Raw genomic sequence first — 19,993 nt, forward strand, 5'->3', positions numbered from 1 at the left:
GTGAATCCATCACTGAACAATTTGAGCTTTACATACACGTGCATGTCGAAACCATATTCCTCTCGTTTTTTGTTGGTAGTATAAACTGAATGAGTCATGATCAACACACCACAGATAGGCGCACAGACACACATACCCCCCCCCACACACAGACACACACACACGCACACACACACACACACACACTTTATTTTATTTACAATGAAACATGTAAATAAACCCCGACACTTGTATAATTTACCTAGTCAACTTATAAATGATGAAACACTTCAGTTACAGCTGGGTAGCAAACAGTCATGTACACTACATGACTGCTGTAGAAGAAACAAAGATTCTTCTTTTATTTCTTTTGTTTTGTTTGTAACGTATACTCTTTAACGTTTCGTGGCAATAACAGATTATTCTATTCTATTCTATTCTATTCTATTCACATAGGAAGGAAGGCTGCACGTGCAACAGTTGGTATTCGGGGGATCAAAATGGGGTGTTTGTTCAGTGTTTGCTCAACGCCTTATAACACAGTCGATGGAAACTGGAATTCTGGGTTTAGATAACACAGGTAATGTGTCACCTCACCTTTTACACTATAAAAGACATAAAAAAAACACCATAGATTGCTTACGGTTCAAACACGGTATTAGAGTATGCTCAAACAAGTTTACATAAATATTTGTATATCTTTACAATGCAAAGACCATTACATCGACGTACAAGTGCGTCTAAGTGAAATTAAACTGTCAAGTGAACTGACTGTTCCATAACACTCTGCACGCACGCAAGTACACGCACGTACACACACACACACACACACACACACACACACACACACACACACACACACACACACACACACACACACACACACAGGTCACAAAGAGTTACACCCACAAAAAACATGTTTACATCTATACTGCATGATCAATGTGCTACAAGCGAATGTCTCCGTACAACAATGATCCTGTAATCAATGTTAGAGTTCTGTGTATTTAAGAAACATTAAACTGACAAGCATGCATCTTAAAACAAAGTATACCTGTCTAAATAACGAGGTTGGTGGGGGTTATGGTAAGGTCATCTATGTATATGCCAACGTGTGGGCTCGTGGGAATATCGGCCCACCAATACCAAAGTAAACAAGTCGCGTAAGGCGAAATTACTACATTTAGTCAAGCTGTGGAACTCACAGAATGAAACTGAACGCACTGCATTTTTTCACAATGACCGTAGTCCGCCGCTCGTGCAAAAGGCAGGGAAATTAACGAGCCTGTTTAATAGCGCGGTAGTTGTTGCGCTGTGCAGCATAGCACGCTTTTCTGTACCTCTCTTCGTTTTAACTTTCTGAGCGTGTTTGTAATCCAAACATATCATATCTATATGTTTTTGGAATCAGGAACCGACAAGGAATAAGATGAAATTGTTTTAGAATCGATTTCGGAAATTTTATTTTAATCATAATTTTTTTAATCAGAAAATGATGAAGAATAAGATGAAGGTAATATTGGATCATTTTATAAAAAAAATAATTTTAATTACAATTTTCAGATTTGTAATGACCAAAGTCATTAATTAAATGTTAAGCCTCCAAGCTGAAATGCAATACCAAAGTCCGGCCTTCGTCGAAGATTGCTTGGCCAAGATTTCAATCAATTTTATCAAAAAATGAGGGTGTGACAGTGCCGCCTCAACTTTAAAAAAAAGCCGGATATGACGTCATTAAAGACATTTATCCAAAAAATGAAAAAAACATCTGGGGATATCATACCCAGGAACTCTCATGTAAAATTTCATAAAGATCGGTCCAGTAGTTTACTCTGACGAAATGTATGCAGATATGTATGCATCTATGTATCTCAACTGACCCCCCCTCAAACTTCAAGAATGAGTACTTTAGACCTTTTAAAACGAATTGAATGTAAATGCGGACAATATTTGTTTCAAAATGATATTGCAAAAAAATATTAATAAAATAGATAAATCGGAAAAAAACTTTACAATTTTTTTCTATAAAAAAAACCCAAACTTTCGACGCTTCCCTTCAAATTTCAAGAATAAGTACATTAGGACTTCAGATGACGCATGTAAGCATATATGTATGCATCTATGTATCTCAACAGGTTTCAGGGTGGGGGGGGGGGGGAGGGAGGGGGGTCATTCTGGGATAGAGAGAGTAAGCCGATATAATGGAGAGGGGGCCCCCTCTCCTATGGCAATCCGAATGGTGCAAAAGTCCCTTTTAGCTCTTGATGTCTAAATAACACATTATTTAGCTAAATAACGCGTTATTTAGCTAAACAATGCTTTATTTAGCTATATCATGCATTATTTAGCTAAATAATGCATTGTTTAAATTAAACAATGCATTATTTACAGATACAGACAAAAGAGAGCCCAGAGCACTAAATAATGCATTGTTTAGCATAAATAAGAGATTGTGTTTGTAAATAACTCATTATTTATAAATAATTACGCGTTTTCTCTAAACAATATATTATATGTAAATAAAGTGTTATTTAAATAAATAAAATATTATTTAGATAAATAAAATATTATTTAGATAAATAAAATATTATTTAGATAAATAAAATATTATATGTAAATAAAATATTATTTATCTAAATAAAATATTATTTATCTAAATAAAATATTATTTAGATAAATAATTTATTATTTAGATAAATAATTTATTATTTAGATAAATAATTTATTATTTAGATAAATAATTTATTATTTACTGTTTTTGCCTTGAAATAGTATTATTACACTAAATAATGCTTTATATAGCTATATAATAGGTTTCCGCTATATAATTCATGATTTGGTAAACAATACATTATATACCGTAAATAAAATATTATATACCGTAAACAATTCATTGTTTAGCGCATCGCGAAGCCGTTTTTTCTCTTGTTGCTTTTTTCCACGTGTTTCCGTGGATCCACGAGAGCTCTGTTGATTCTCAAACTGACCAATCAGACAACTAGCATCTGTACACTAATTAAAGTCCCATTGTTGAGTGTGACGAAAACTCGTGGTGACGATTTTAAAACATGTTGGGTCACGCATGGTCCAATCTTACATGGTCCAATCTTACATGGTCCAACCTTACATGGTCCAACCTTACATGGTCCAACCTTACATGGTCCAATCTTACATGGTCCAACCTTACATGGTCCAACCTTACATGGTCCAATCTTACATGGTCCAATCTTGCATGGTCCAATCTTGCATGGTCCAACCTTACATGGTCCAATCTTACATGGTCCAACCTTACATGGTCCAACCTTACATGGTCCAATCTTACATGGTCCAATCTTACATGGTCCAACCTTACATGGTTCAACCTTACATGGTCCAATCTTACATGGTCCAATCTTGCATGGTCCAATCTTACATGGTCCAACCTTGCATGGTCCAACCTTGCATGGTCCAATCTTACATGGTCCAACCTTACATGGTCCAACCTTACATGGTCCAACCTTACATGGTCCAATCTTACATGGTCCAACCTTACATGGTCCAACCTTACATGGTCCAATCTTGCATGGTCCAATCTTGCATGGTCCAATCTTACATGGTCCAACCTTACATGGTCCAACCTTACATGGTCCAACCTTACATGGTCCAATCTTACATGGTCCAATCTTGCATGGTCCAATCTTACATGGTCCAACCTTGCATGGTCCAACCTTGCATGGTCCAATCTTACATGGTCCAATCTTACATGGTCCAACCTTACATGGTCCAACCTTACATGGTCCAACCTTACATGGTCCAATCTTACATGGTCCAACCTTACATGGTCCAACCTTGCATGGTCCAATCTTACATGGTCCAACCTTACATGGTCCAACCTTACATGGTCCAACCTTACATGGTCCAATCTTACATGGTCCAACCTTACATGGTCCAACCTTACATGGTCCAATCTTACATGGTCCAATCTTGCATGGTCCAATCTTGCATGGTCCAATCTTACATGGTCCAACCTTGCATGGTCCAACCTTACATGGTCCAACCTTACATGGTCCAACCTTACATGGTCCAATCTTACATGGTCCAACCTTACATGGTCCAACCTGACATGGTCCAATCTTACATGGTCCAATCTTACATGGTCCAACCTTACATGGTTCAACCTTACATGGTCCAATCTTACATGGTCCAATCTTGCATGGTCCAATCTTACATGGTCCAACCTTTCATGGTCCAACCTTGCATGGTCCAATCTTACATGGTCCAACCTTACATGGTCCAACCTTACATGGTCCAACCTTACATGGTCCAATCTTACATGGTCCAACCTTACATGGTCCAACCTTACATGGTCCAATCTTACATGGTCCAATCTTGCATGGTCCAATCTTGCATGGTCCAACCTTGCACGGTCCAATCTTACATGGTCCAACCTTACATGGTCCAACCTTACATGGTCCAACCTTACATGGTCCAATCTTACATGGTCCAACCTTACATGGTCCAACCTTGCATGGTCCAATCTTACATGGTCCAATAATATATATGGACCATGTAAGATTGGACCATGTAAGGTTGGACCATGTAAGATTGGACCATGTAAGGTTGGATCATGCAAGATTGGACCATGTAAGGTTGGACCATGTAAGATTGGACCATGCAAGGTTGGACCATGTAAGGTTGGACCATGTAAGATTGGACCATGCAAGGTTGGACCATGCAAGGTTGGACCATGTAAGATTGGACCATGCAAGATTGGACCATGTAAGATTGGACCATGTAAGGTTGAACCATGTAAGGTTGGACCATGTAAGGTTGGACCATGTAAGATTGGACCATGTAAGGTTGGACCATGTAAGGTTGGACCATGTAAGATTGGACCATGTAAAGTTGGACCATGTAAAGTTGGACCATGCAAGATTGGACCATGTAAGGTTGGACCATGTAAGATTGGACCATGCAAGGTTGGACCATGTAAGGTTGGACCATGTAAGATTGGACCATGCAAGGTTGGACCATGCAAGGTTGGACCATGTAAGATTGGACCATGCAAGATTGGACCATGTAAGATTGGACCATGTAAGGTTGAACCATGTAAGGTTGGACCATGTAAGGTTGGACCATGTAAGATTGGACCATGTAAGGTTGGACCATGTAAGGTTGGACCATGTAAGATTGGACCATGTAAGGTTGGACCATGTAAGATTGGACCATGCAAGGTTGGACCATGCAAGGTTGGACCATGTAAGATTGGACCATGCAAGATTGGACCATGTAAGATTGGACCATGTAAGGTTGAACCATGTAAGGTTGGACCATGTAAGATTGGACCATGTAAGATTGGACCATGTAAGGTTGGACCATGTAAGGTTGGACCATGTAAGATTGGACCATGTAAGGTTGGACCATGCAAGATTGGACCATGCAAGATTGGACCATGTAAGATTGGACCATGTAAGGTTGGACCATGTAAGGTTGGACCATGTAAGATTGGACCATGTAAGGTTGGACCATGTAAGGTTGGACCATGTAAGGTTGGACCATGTAAGATTGGACCATGTAAGATTGGACCATGTAAGGTTGGACCATGTAAGATTGGACCATGTAAGGTTGGACCATGTAAGGTTGGACCATGTAAGATTGGACCATGTAAGGTTGGACCATGTAAGATTGGACCATGCAAGGTTGGACCATGCAAGGTTGGACCATGTAAGATTGGACCATGCAAGATTGGACCATGTAAGGTTGGACCATGTAAGGTTGGACCATGTAAGGTTGGACCATGTAAGGTTGGACCATGTAAGATTGGACCATGTAAGATTGGACCATGCAAGGTTGGACCATGCAAGGTTGGACCATGTAAGATTGGACCATGCAAGATTGGACCATGTAAGATTGGACCATGTAAGGTTGAACCATGTAAGGTTGGACCATGTAAGATTGGACCATGTAAGATTGGACCATGTAAGGTTGGACCATGTAAGGTTAAACCATGTAAGATTGGACCATGTAAGATTGGACCATGCGTGACCCAACATGTTTTAAAATCGTCACCACGAGTTTTCGTCACACTCAACAATGGGACTTTAATTAGTGTACAGATGCTAGTTGTCTGATTGGTCAGTTTGAGAATCAACAGAGCTCTCGTGGATCCACGGAAACACGTGGAAAAAAACAACAAGAGAAAAAACGGCTTCGCGATGCGCTAAACAATGAATTGTTTACGGTATATAATATTTTATTTACGGTATATAATGTATTATTTACCAAATCATGAATTATATAGCGGAAACCTATTATATAGCTATATAAAGCATTATTTAGTGTAATAATACTATTTCAAGGCAAAAACAGTAAATAATAAATTATTTATCTAAATAATAAATTATTTATCTAAATAATAAATTATTTATCTAAATAATATTTTATTTAGATAAATAATATTTTATTTAGATAAATAATATTTTATTTACATATAATATTTTATTTATCTAAATAATATTTTATTTATCTAAATAATATTTTATTTATCTAAATAATATTTTATTTATTTAAATAACACTTTATTTACATATAATATATTGTTTAGAGAAAACGCGTAATTATTTATAAATAATGAGTTATTTACAAACACAATCTCTTATTTATGCTAAACAATGCATTATTTAGTGCTCTGGGCTCTCTTTTTTCTGTATCTGTAAATAATGCATTGTTTAATTTAAACAATGCATTATTTAGCTAAATAATGCATGATATAGCTAAATAAAGCATTGTTTAGCTAAATAACGCGTTATTTAGCTAAATAATGTGTTATTTAGACATCAAGAGCTAAAAGGGACTTTTGCACCATTCGGATTGCCATACACTCCAGCATGTCGGCCCACTCTCTATTATGTCGACCAAGTCTCCGTCATGTCTGCCCCCTCACTATCATGTCGGCCCATTATCCATCATGTCGGCTCCTCTTTATCATGTCGGCCCTTTCTCTATCATGTCGAACCCGCTCTGTATCATGTCGGCCACCTGTCTATCATGTCGGCCCTTTCTCTATCATGTCGGCCACCTCTCTATCATGTCGGCCCTGTCTCTATCATGTCGGCCACCTCTCTATCATGTCGGCCCTCTCTCTATCATGTCGACCCGCTCTGTATCATGTCAGCCACCTGTCTATCATGTCGGCCCACTCTCTATTATGTCGGCCACCTCTCTATTATGTCGGCCCTTTCTCTATCATGTCGTCCCTCTCTCTATCATGTCGGCCACCTCTCTATCATGTCGGCCCTTTCTCTATCATGTCGGCCCTCTCTCTATCATGTCGGCCCTTTCTCTATCATGTCGTTCCTCTCTCTATCATGTCGGCCACCTCTCTATTATGTCGGCCCTTTCTCTATCATGTCGGCCACCTCTCTATCATGTCGGCCCTCTCTCTGTCATGTCGACCCGCTCTCTATCATGTCGACCCGCTCTCTATCATGTCGGCCACCTCTCTATCATGTCGTCCCTCCCTCTATCATGTCGTCCCCCTCTCTATCGATCATGTCGACCCGCTTTCTATCATGTCGGCCACCTCTCTATCATATCGGCCCTTTCTCTATCATGTCGGCCCACTCTCTATTATGTCGGCCACCTCTCTATTATGTCGGCCCTTTCTCTATCATGTCGTCCCTCTCTCTATCATGCCGACCCGCTCTCTATCATGTCGGCCACCTCTCTATCATGTCGGCCCTTTCTCTATCATGTCGACCCGCTCTCTATCATGTCGACCCGCTTTCTATTATGTCGGCCACCTCTCTATTATGTCGGCCCTTTCTCTATCATGTCGTCCCTCTCTCTATCATGCCGACCCGCTCTCTATCATGTCGGCCACCTCTCTATTATGTCGGCCACCTCTCTATCATGTCGGCCCCCTCCACATCATGTCTGCCCCCTCTCTGTCATATCGCCCCCTTCTCTATCAAGTTGGCCCCCTCTCTATTATGTCGGCCACCTCTCTATCATGTTGGCCCCCTCTCTATCATATCGGCCCCCTCTCTGTCATGTCGGCCCCCTCTCTGTTATATTTGTCCCCTCTCTATCATGTCAGCCCCCTCTAAGTCCTAATGTACTGATTCTTGAAGTTTGAAGGGAAGCGTCGAAACTTTTTTATTTTATAGAAAAAAAAGTTTTGTTGTTGTTTGGATTTTTAAATTTTTTTCTTTTTTTTAATTTTTAAATCATTTTCCAACAAATATTGTCCACATTTACATGTACTCATTCTTGAAGTTTGAAGGGGGGGGTCAAAACTGACTGGCCTCGTCAGTTTTGACCGGGGGGTCATTCTGGGCTAGCTGATTTTGACCCGGAGGTCATTATGACGCATCCCCCCAAACCTGTTGGGATACAAATAGATGCATACATATATGCATACATTCATCTGACGTCATAATGTACTTATTCTTGAAGTTTGAAGGGAAGCGTCCAAACCTGTTTGTTTTTTTAGAAAAAAAGGTATAGTTTTTTTCCGATTTTTTAATTATTGTTTTTGCAATACCATTTTCCACCAAATATTGTCCACATTTACATTCAATTCGTTTTAAAAGGTCTTAAAGTACTCATTCTTGAAGTTTGAAGGGGGGTCAAAACTGACTGGCCTAGTCGGTTTTGACCGGGGGGGTCATTCTGGGCTAGCTGATTTTGACCGGGAGATCATTTTGGGCTAGCCCAGAATGACACATTCCCCCATACCTGTTGAGATACATAGATGCACACATATATGCATACATTTTGTCATCTGAAGTCCTAATTTACTTATTCTTGAAGTTTGAAGGGAAGGGTCGAAACCTTTTTTACATTTAGTCAAGTTTTGACTAAATGTTTTAACATAGATGGGGAATCGAAACGAGGGTCGTGGTGTATGTGTGTGTGTCTGTCTGTGCGTGTGTGTGTGTAGAGCGATTCAGACCAAACTACTCGACCGATCTTTATGAAATTTGACATGAGAGTTCCTGGGAATGATATCCCCGGACGTTTATTTTTTATTTTTTCGATAAACACTTTTGATGACGTCATATCCGGCTTTTTGTAAAAGTTGAGGCGGCACTGTGACACCCTCATTTTTCAATCAAATTGATTGAAATTTTGGCCAAGCAATCTTCGACGAAGGTTGCATTTCAGCTTGGAGGCTTGAAAATTAATTGATGACTTTGGTCATTAAAAATCTGAAAATTGTAATTAAAATTATTTTTTTATAAAACGATCCAAATTTACGTTCATCTTATTCTACATCATTTCCTAATTCCAAAAACATATAAGTATGTTATATTTGGATTAAAGACAAGCTCTAAAAATTAAAAATATAACAATTATGATCAAAATTAAATTTCCGAAATTGATTTTTAAAAACAATTTCATCTTATTCCTTGTCGGTTCCTGATTCCAAAAACATATAGATATGATATGTTTGGATTAAAAACACGCTCAGAAAGTTAAAACGAAGAGAGGTACAGAAAAGCGTGCTATGCAGCACAGCGAAACCACTACCGCGCTGAACAAGCTCGTCAGTTTCACTCCGTTTTGCACAAGCGGCGGACTACGGTCATTGTAAAAAAAACCTTTGCAGTGCGTTCAGTTTCATTCTGTGAGTTCCACAGCTTGACTAAATGTTGTATTTTCGCCTTACGCGACTTTTTTTTCTTTTTTTTTTTTTAGAAAATAAAGTTAGTTTTCTTGTTGATTTTTTTTCTTTTAAATATCATTTTCCACCAACTGATGTCTACATGTACATCTAATTCGTTTTAAAAGGTCTTGAAGTACTTATTGATGAAGTTTGAAGGGGAGGTCAAAACTGACTGGCCTAGTCAGTTTTGACCGGGGGAGGGGGGGGGGGGTCATTCTGGGCTAGCTGATTCGACCCCCCCAAACTTGTGGAGATGCATAGATTCATTCATTTGTGCGTACATTTCGTTTTAAAAGGTCCTAGTGTACTTATTTTTGAAGTTTCAAAGGAAGCGTCGAAATTTTTTAAAATTTTTTTTTTTTAGATTTGTTCTCTTTTTTCTTTTTTTCTGTAATTTTCCCAACAAATATTATGCACATATAAATATATTTCGTTTTAAAATGTCCTCACGTACTTATTCTTGAAGTTTGAAGGGGAGGTCAAAACTGACTGGGGGGGGGGGGGGGGGAGGAGGGGGGGGGGGGGGTCAAAATTGGCTAGCTCAGAATGACCTCCCGGTCAAAATCAGCTAGCCCAGAATGACCTCCCGGTCAAAACTGACTATGTGTCAAAATGGCCTGTTTCACCGGAAGAAATCCCGAAACAAATAATATGGTAATCGTTTCTGCAATGATAACAATGTTTGGTAATGTACTCTCGTGATCAAATATTTAACTCTTCATGTTGGAATGTTCTGATATTCCGAAACTTGTGACAAAGAGACAGCTTGCGACGAAGATGAGAGCTCTTCTTCAGTCTGGGCTGGTTGTAGTATTCACTGGAGTTTCTGTTTACTTCTGCCAACCTCGTATCATTTTTACTTATTGTGTCCGGGATTTCATAATCCTCGTTCTGGTCTCTGCTTACTACCAGCGAATCGTAAGTTCGGTTTTCGTTTGTGTTTTGCGACACGCCTTCGTAAGTGTTGTGCAGATTGGCCGGGGCATCGTACGGGTTGTGTTCGATGTTTCGATTGGCTAAACCGTCATACACGTTCATTGATGTAAGGTAATCGTTGGAAGCGTCGGAACATCTTGCAGAGTCTCTGGGCTCTGTGGAATGAAGAATTAATGTCAGAATTAGCAGAGTTAACGTAAATTGTGTCATTTTCTTGAATTTGACATCTGTATCATATAATAAAGCAAAATTGTTCTTCTTGTCGATCGCCTGTCAACTCGGAGGTCAGTTGGTGGTCTTCCGCACGCCCTTGCAGCTAAAGAACTATTGATGTTATCGATGCACATTATTATTGTTTTGTAATTGAGATAATAGGTTGATAAAATAGTGCCAGTTTCATCGACACAAAGACATTGTTTGGGATGATTTATTATTTCCCTTAAGACAGGGACAATCAAAAGCGTAACTGCTTTGTAAAATAACAGATAGGCCCCCCCCCACTCTCATGATAGTCTTACTGAATGTTAAAAGGCAGAATACATACCCGACAAATCCCGAGGATTGACACTGGAACTGACCACCACATGGTGTCTGGCTGGCTGATCATGGAAACCCTGATTCTCATATACCGCTTGACCTCGAGTACCATCACTGCCAGACCTTTCCCTATACAAAAAGTAATAGATATGATTACATGATACATAGCTGCTTGCGATAAGAGTAAAAACGCTTCCGCGACAAAATGCGGTAACGTGTTGAAGTTCTGAGATGGCTGTAGCAGTGATGGTGACCTTCTGTGACCGAGGACAAGGATGAATAATGCAAGAGACATGAATTGAAAACAGCCAATTACGTCTTCAGAGCACACTTGCAGTTCATAGTAATCATAATGTTCAATCATAAACAAGAAATATCAAAACTCGGATTGATATGTGTGCGGTCAATTGTATAAGGAAGATCAATTATATTATATCTGGGACCGAGTAACAAGGAGCATGCTGTAACCAGTCCTATGTTCTCTTGCCATATACGTAACAGTACCCGTGAAAAAGTTGGAACACTCTTTAGTTGACATCAATAGGAGGTACCATCCAACAAAATAAAAGTTTCATGATGCTTTGATAATTGTTGATATGTATTCTTCTTACTGTTGTGTTCTATAATTTACCTTTTCAACATATTTTTGAGTGTGGTGTTTTGGAATGATGACTACTTGTTCACATTTAAAACTAGATTATACTTACGGCTTTTGATCTCTTTGCCTTCTGCGCCTTCTCCGTACTATCAACACAATGACGACAACGACCACGACGACACCGACGATAACAGAAACGATTATAGCCACCAGTGAGCCTGTAGACATGTGTGAGGAACTTCGGTCTGAAAAACAGAAAGAACAGGTCATATTTATACCACACAGATTTATGGAAAGAAAAGTAAAGTCGATTTCTGACATAGAATTGACAACCGTTTTTCTAAGCTTTAATTATTCAGTACTTTATGGTGAATGTTGTCAATGATCTTGAGTGACAGTTTTTGAAATGATTAATTTTGTTTATGGTGTTGGTTATAAGCAGGCATGGTGTTCAGACTCCTCCCAAAAAAAGAACTTTCTTTTCCGACCAACTACAAGAAAATGTGTTGTCATTTGAGAAGAGAATTCATTTTCGCGTTTCTTTTGAGTTCGAATATAACACAGAAAATCAGCATGACATGAATTTGTCAGTCGAATAAATATATATATATATACATAAAAAAAGTCTTTGGGAACAGCGCCAAAGAACTGAGTATTAAAACACAGTGTCACACCACAACCCGAGCAATGTACATAGAAGCACAGAAAGGACTCATAGGGCTACATCGGAGTACTTCAGCTTGGCAAGAAAAAAGCCAATACCCGAAGACACCACGGTTGTTACTGAAGGCTCAACTGAGACCGCGAGATAGATTCCTTACCAGCAGCTGAGTGTTGGAAAGGCCATGGCGACGACGGTAAGACAACGGAACTCCCCCCTGTGGTCGGTGCATGGCTATATAAAAGCACGAACGCACAGAAAGCGCGCACAGGACCACACAGCAATGCTGCAGTTTAGACAAGAAGATAGTCTATACCCAAAGTCATTCCATCTGTAACTAAAGACTGCAAAAGAGATACATAACTCGTACTAGCAGCTGGCTGTTGTGAAGGCAATGGCGATGAGGAAGCAGAGCTCGAACTAGCGAATGATATTTGTAAAGACGATGGTGTTGATAAAATAGAGTTCCTACTTGTTGACGGTGGCTGTGAAGAGGTCGAAGCGTCCCTGCGTGAGTAATTTAGATGCGTTGTTGCGCTAGATGTGCTGTGGACTGTAGTAGGAGCGGCTGTCGTGACCAGATTGCATGTAGATGGATCAGAGGCTTCAGGGTATTGAGGCGTAGCTGTCAACATTAATCCTGCTTTATTTAGCGCTAGCTTCAAATGCAGTTATCTCTGATGTAACAGACGAAAGTTGTATGTGCAAGTTTGTTTGATCCAATTAGCAATAATACAAAAACCGATATGCTACTAACGTTCCAACATTCAGAATAATAAAGCAAAAATGGTACGTTATTGGGACGTTTAATTTGTGGCAAAACAAAGCGTTACATTAACTGTACTTCGACCCAGTGGTATTTTAAGTGGACAGACAGACAAGTGTATTATCTGTATAATAAGTGTTTGTCTGTCTGTTCACTCAAAGACAGACAAGTTCAGTAGGGACATCCAGATTCAACCTTCGTCAGACGAACATTCGTCGGTGGTGGGGATTTCCTCTCTATTTTTAACTTTGTGCCTCAATGCGCATGCGCTTGGTTTTTGGCGCTCACCACTGCTTGCCGAAGATCGGGATCTGCGTGGTGAAAAAGGCATGTTTGACGAACCTCAATCAGCAATCTTCGTGAGTACTTTTAGTCCTTTTCATAATGTTAAAAGTATGCTTTATGTGTGCAGTGTTAAAGTTTAATATCTTTACGACGCTTCTGTGGACTGTGCATCTGTAAACTGTTCATTTTGGAGGCGTAGTGCATGAACACGGATACCCACACAAAACTCAGAACTTGAGTCGACGGGCGACATATCCTGCCAATTATCTCCCTTGATCTCTCTTGCACAAGACACTTCTTTCCACTAGACCTATTTGTTTTAGAGTTGGGAGATTTTACAGGAATGAATCTAAAAATCGAAAAAAAAATTCAGTGTTGCTTGTGTACCCAGCATATTCAGATGTCTGGAATATTCCGATAAAAAAGATTCGTCATATATAACACTACTCGTCATCACTGTTTCGAAAAACAGACGAACGCACGAAGAACTTCGCGTAGATCTGGACCGAAATTAGAAAGTGGTGACCGTGACGGGATGTGACGTCACCACTTCAACAAACTCGCGAACATCGGAACTCACGAACTTTTGACGAAGGCAAATCTGGATGTCTCTATTATCTGTATCATAAGTGTCTGTATGTCTGTCCACTTAAAGACAGACAAGTTCATTATCTGAATCATAAGTGTTTGTCTGTCTGTCCACTTAAAGACAGACAAGTTCATTACCTGTATCTTAAGTGTTTGTCTGTCCACTTAAAGACAGACAAGTTCATTATCTGAATCATAAGTGTTTGTCTGTAACTTAAAGACAGACATGTTCATTATCTGAATCATAAGTGTTTGTCTGTCTGTCCACTTAAAGACAGACAAGTTCATTATCTGTATCTTAAGTGTTTGTCTGTCCACTTAAAGACAGACAAGTTCATTATCTGTATCTTAAGTGTTTGTCTGTCTGTCCACTTAAAGACAGACAAGTTCATTATCTGTATCATAAGTGTTTGTCTGTCTGTCCACTTAAAGACAGACAAGTTCATTATCTGTATCTTAAGTGTTTGTCTGTCTGTCCACTTAAAGACAGACAAGTTCATTATCTGTATCTTAAGTGTTTGTCTGTCTGTCCACTTAAAGACAGACAAGTTCATTATCTGTATCATAAGTGTTTGTCTGTCTGTCCACTTAAAGACAGACAAGTTCATTATCTGTATCATAAGTGTTTGTCTGTCTGTCCACTTAAAGACAGACAAGTTCATTATCTGTATCATAAGTGTTTGTCTGTCTGTCCACTTAAAGACAGACAAGTTCATTATCTGTATCATAAGTGTTTGTCTGTCTGTCCACTTAAAGACAGACAAGTTCATTATCTGTATCATAAGTGTTTGTCTGTCTGTCCACTTAAAGACAGACAAGTTCATTATCTGTATCATAAGTGTTTGTCTGTCTGTCCACTTAAAGACAGACAAGTTCATTATCTGTATCATAAGTGTTTGTCTGTCTGTCCCCTTAAAAGACCACTTGATCAAAGCACAGTAAATGTAACGTTTTGTTTGGTCATAAATTAAACGTTCCAATAACCTACCATTTAGCAATACTTTAAACAATATCATTTCTGCTTTAAAAACATTCCAGACAGAAATATAATGTTACTAAGCACTACGCAATGATTTAATTAAAGTTAAGTATTAATTAAATACATTAAGAAGACAATTGCAATCCCTTTACAACAGCTGCATTGTCACACGATTTAAAACTTAACTGAAAAGCAGAAATTTAAAACAGCAAACCGCAATGACAATCCATCCATGGAACAATGGATTTCCCTTCTTTGAATCATACGTGACGTCAGAGGACAACTGAAACTTTTATTTAGGCGGCTGGTCGAGAATACTAAAAACTGCATGTACGAGGGCTGTTCCATTTTTATTTAGAATCCAGGCTCCTGGCAATATGGCGTTAAATACAAAATCATGCCGTCAAATATAATAGACTATCGTGAGGCTTGACACAAAAAATAAAGTTCCAGAGTTATGTCGTTTGTATATGGTCGACTCGGGAAGATACTCACCGCGCAATGTATGAGATTGCGTCATGAAGCTCAAATTCGCGATTTTGGAGCCATAACTTACAATAACTACAAAATAAGGGTTACAAGAGGCCGATTTGCATGAAAGTGGGATGAACTGTTTTAGGATGAACGCTTTGTGTAGAGCCGTGGTGTAAAACTGGTACAGCAATTTCAAACCGGGTAGACAGAGCCTCAAAAATGATACCCACCCTTGTCTACTCATTTCATCCGTTATCCTCGTACACATTGGCGCTGTTGAACAGATAATAACAGAATATCACTTAATTGTAATCAGGGAGATGCAACTTGGCATTAAAAGCTCTGCATTTGAAAAGATCTTACACAAATATTTAATGGCCCAAAAGCGTTTTGCCGGTAAGGTACCACATGAACCCAGTGACGGGAAAAAGAGCAATGGCTTGTCCAAATCAACATGGAATATCGTCAGTGGTGACAAAACCTGAATTAATTAGTTCCACTCTGAAACCAAACAACTGTGTGTCTGTTCGGGTGTTTAACCAGGTGACCCAAGTTCAAATAACAACAAGCCCTAACAATTGTTTGCATCTTTCGTCGCTAGATCAAGGCATTTAAACACTGTGACTCTTGAGGACAGGCATACAGTCACGTCTGACTGCTGTGTCCACCACTAATGGTCGAAAATATTCAAGGCTAAACACCGTCCAAACACGGGTATTCGAGGGCTTATTCTGCAACATGACAACGCACCTGTGTATACTGCCTTTGTGACAACAGATTTATTTGCACCAAAGGGAGCACTGCTGCTGGTTGCATCCACCCTATTTTCTTGACATCTCCCCATGCTATTTCAGCCTGTTCTCGGATTTCAAGAAATAGCCGCGGAAACACGGGTAGAGACCCCTGAACACTCTGTCCGAGCCTTCACGAGGGCCACACCAGGTATAGCTGATGTCACGTGGTCCCAGGCCTGAATGAGGTCGTTTGAGAGGATGGCCAGTTGGGTGTCGGTTGGGGAAATATTGGTCTAAAAAATGTTCTGGTTAGATTGTTGGTATGTGTTTCCGTTTCTGAGATTCTTAAATATTTATGGATCAGCCAACGTATGTGTGCGTTAAATTGTAAAAAAAAAAAAAGAGTAATAATCCTACCTAAAATGGATAAACACATAAGTGTGATTTATATTTTTGACCAAATATGACAGTTGACACAGATGTCGAAAGTCATCGACATTTATTGCGCGGTCTCCTAGAACAATGATTGTCTCGATCCGTGCAAAATGTGATATTGTGGTCATATGTACAAATAACGTAAAATATCTGTCACAATACATGTCGATGGGAATAATAAATAATAGAATAATATATCATTAGGAATGATAATTATATTACCATTATTTTGACATAGTCCTTCTGTGATTCTGACGTAGAAAAGCTTCAGAGGTAACGCAACACCACCACCGCCTCGAACTCTGAACTGAATCTGTAAAGCCACACCGGTGACACTGTGACGGTTCCCCTACGCTTTGTGTTCGGTGCCCTGACCCTTTGTGTTCGGTTCCCACTCGGTTCCCACACGCCAAAATTCGCGGACAAAACATCCATTTATGGTAGTATTACGCAATGTTGCTCTCTGAGAATGGTCTTGTTAGATCTGTGAGTGTTTACACTACATGCCTGGGTGCTGTTGGATTGAAGGTTTTTGATATTTTAGCCGTTATTAGGTAGAATGCCTTCCACTTTACTGCAAAACTGCATAATTCGTAGCATCGGCAAGAAATATCCTACCAAAAAATGCCTGCTTGGAACTGTCGTTGGTCCAGCAAAAAGTTCAACATGTCTGTAGCAGACAGCCCAAGTTTCAAGATTGTAGGGCCATCCAAACAGCCGTAATAATAAAAACAACAAAAGTAGTCAGTGAAATTGGCTGTGTTCGGTCCCCCCACACTTTTGTGACGTAGGCGTGACGGTTCCCATAATTCATTGTGTCGGTCCCCACTTTCTGTGTCGGACCCCACTTTCGACCTAATTTCTCTGTGACGGACCCCACAACCAGCCTATTTTGTGTCGGTCCCCACACTGACCTTCTTGGATTTATGACTTGCCGGTTACTTGTATCATTGTATTCATTGAATTTAATTGTCTCGGAGTTATTTTTCAGCAAAAACCGGCAAGGCAGCACCTTTTGTGATACCAAGTAAGTCAGATGACATCAGTATGTGTGTGTGTGTGTGTGTGTGTGTGTGAGAGAGAGAGAGAGAGAGAGAGAGAGAGAGAGAGAGAGAGAGAGAGAGAGAGAGAGAGAGAGAGAGAGACTAACTTTATTAGTTTATGCCACAAATAATATATAACATTATGTATCTCTGGGACGGTTCCCAGTATACCAGCAAATTATGTGTTGATCCACCCACACCTTCTTGAACTGGCCTTCCCAATATCTACTCTTAGTCTTACGGCCTTGGAGATATGCAATTTGGCACATTTTTAAAATAAAAGATCCACCTGTCGTATGTGAGATTCAGTTTTCAGAGCAAAATGCTGCCCAGGGACTTCTAGTGGTGATTGAAAAAAAAATCAAAACTTGACTAAATATAAAAAGAGTACTTGCCTGTGTCAAGTATGTGTCTTTATCCACGCTTGTTGTAAGAGGCAACTTTTCCCAGCTCCTTGTGTTCATGACTGCTTTCTCTTAAAATTAATTACTTTATGACAGTCAGAATACAATGGAACAAGGCTACATAAACCCTGACAGCCTACGACAACGGCCCGACTAAGGCTCAACACCGCGCCAATAAATTCAGCATTGGGCCAATGTTGGGCCATGATTGCTCCGTTTTCGTAGGCTATCAGGGTCAAAGATACATATTGGTAAACTAGTAAAATACATGTTCAGCATCATCAGCAATACCACAAAAGGATTAAAACAAGAAATTCCTCCGATAGGAACTACACCCCCGTCAAAGGGAAATAACCTTCTCAGTTGGTGGCAGTGAGAATGGTTATTTCCCTTTGACCAACGGGGGTGTCCGTCTATACCAGGCCTTGTATAATTTTAATCCACCAATAACTCCCTAACCGTGTGTTTGACTGGTCCCAATTTTTGTAAGGACCGTCTCAGGAATGTATAGAACCTGTTCACCAAGTTTGGTGACGATCGGTCCGTTCATTCTTGAGATCTACTTGCGAACACAAACACATCGAGTGAAACCTATACACACCCCTATACCGGGGGTGTAAAAATCCTATTAGCTGTATGTCAGCGGCACAATGCAACCAGAACCAGCGTTTATGTGGAGTGATCGGGTGCTGGTCACTACCGCGAGCGTCACTACCGCGAGTACCACTACCGCGTCTCACACTAAAGTTGTGTTTCCGTACCCGCGACAGCGTTTTTCCAGCGGTGCGACGAAAATCAAGCACATAGAAAATGACCAGGAGTGTTTCCACACGCGCGACGCGTTAGCGGCGCGACAAGCGGCAAGCGACGCGATTTTTTTGAAAGGGTCCTGGAGCGATTTTTTCGCGTTGTCGCGCGGCAACGCGGGAGTTTACAGATTTTACCGCATGTTTAAAACGCAAGTACGGAAACACGTCACGCGTTTGCGCGCGTTTTCTTTTGTCGCTGCCGCTGTCGCGGGTACGGAAACAGAACTTACCGCGAGTACGACACTACCGCGAGTACGACACTACCGCGAGTATAACACTACCGCGTGTCACACTACCGCGAGTATAACATTACCGCGTGTCATTTTATGACTTCCATGGCTGAAGGCAAAGGTTGAAATGTTTCCTTGAAATATAAAACAAAAAGGCCTGGTCTGTTCTCTGAACACTAATTCAATGTTTGTCATGCTAACCAAGAACTCAAAATATCAGAACACACTATCAGAATACATATAGAATGGGTTGCTTCCAATCAAAGTTAGAACACAAACTCACAAGAAGTAAGTTTGCATGCGTTCTCTCTACGGTTATGGTACTCGCGGTTGTGGTACGCGCGGTAGTGTGACACGCGGCAGTGTTATACTCGCGGTAGTGTCGTACTCGCGGTAGTGTGACACGCGGTAGTGTTACACGCGGTAGTGTCGTACTCGCGGTAGTGTGACACGCGGTAGTGACGCTCGCGGTAGTGTCGCATAACCGGAGTGATCTGGAAAGGTGTCAATCTCTCTCTCTCTCTCTCTCTCTCTCTCTCTCACTCTCTCTCTCTCTCTCTCTCTCTCTCTCACACATACACACACACACACACACACACACACACACACACACACACACACACACACACACACACACACACACATACTGATGTCATCTGACTTACTTGGTATCACAAAAGGTGCTGCCTTGCCGGTTTTTGCTGAAAAATAACTCCGAGACAATTAGATTCAATGAATACAATGATACAAGTAACCGGCAAGTCATAAATCCAAGAAGGTGTGGGGACCGACACAAAATAGGCTGGTTGTGGGGTCCGTCACAGAGAAATTAGGTCGAAAGTGGGGTCCGACACAGAAAGTGGGGACCGACACAATGAATTATGGG

General features: G+C 40.3%; 2 long non-coding RNA genes across 2 annotated transcripts in view; both read right to left on the reverse strand.

Annotated features, from left to right (window-relative positions):
• Window positions 1-10,240: 10,240 nt before the first annotated feature.
• LOC138955143 (uncharacterized) lies at window positions 10,241-11,966 on the reverse strand. The gene is made up of 3 exons (XR_011452121.1): window positions 11,809-11,966; window positions 11,109-11,230; window positions 10,241-10,719 (listed from the first exon to the last, which is right to left on the reverse strand). It is a non-coding gene; the product is annotated as an uncharacterized lncRNA (long non-coding RNA).
• Window positions 11,967-16,843: 4,877 nt separating this feature from the next.
• LOC138955141 (uncharacterized) overlaps window positions 16,844-19,993 on the reverse strand; it is a 9,345-nt gene continuing 6,195 nt past the window's right edge. The window contains exon 6 of the long non-coding RNA XR_011452120.1: window positions 16,844-16,934. This is a non-coding gene — a long non-coding RNA (uncharacterized lncRNA). The remainder of the gene's footprint in view (window positions 16,935-19,993) is intronic.

This window comes from Littorina saxatilis, unplaced genomic scaffold, assembly GCF_037325665.1.
Source record: "Littorina saxatilis isolate snail1 unplaced genomic scaffold, US_GU_Lsax_2.0 scaffold_628, whole genome shotgun sequence".
Lineage (NCBI taxonomy): Eukaryota > Metazoa > Mollusca > Gastropoda > Littorinimorpha > Littorinidae > Littorina > Littorina saxatilis.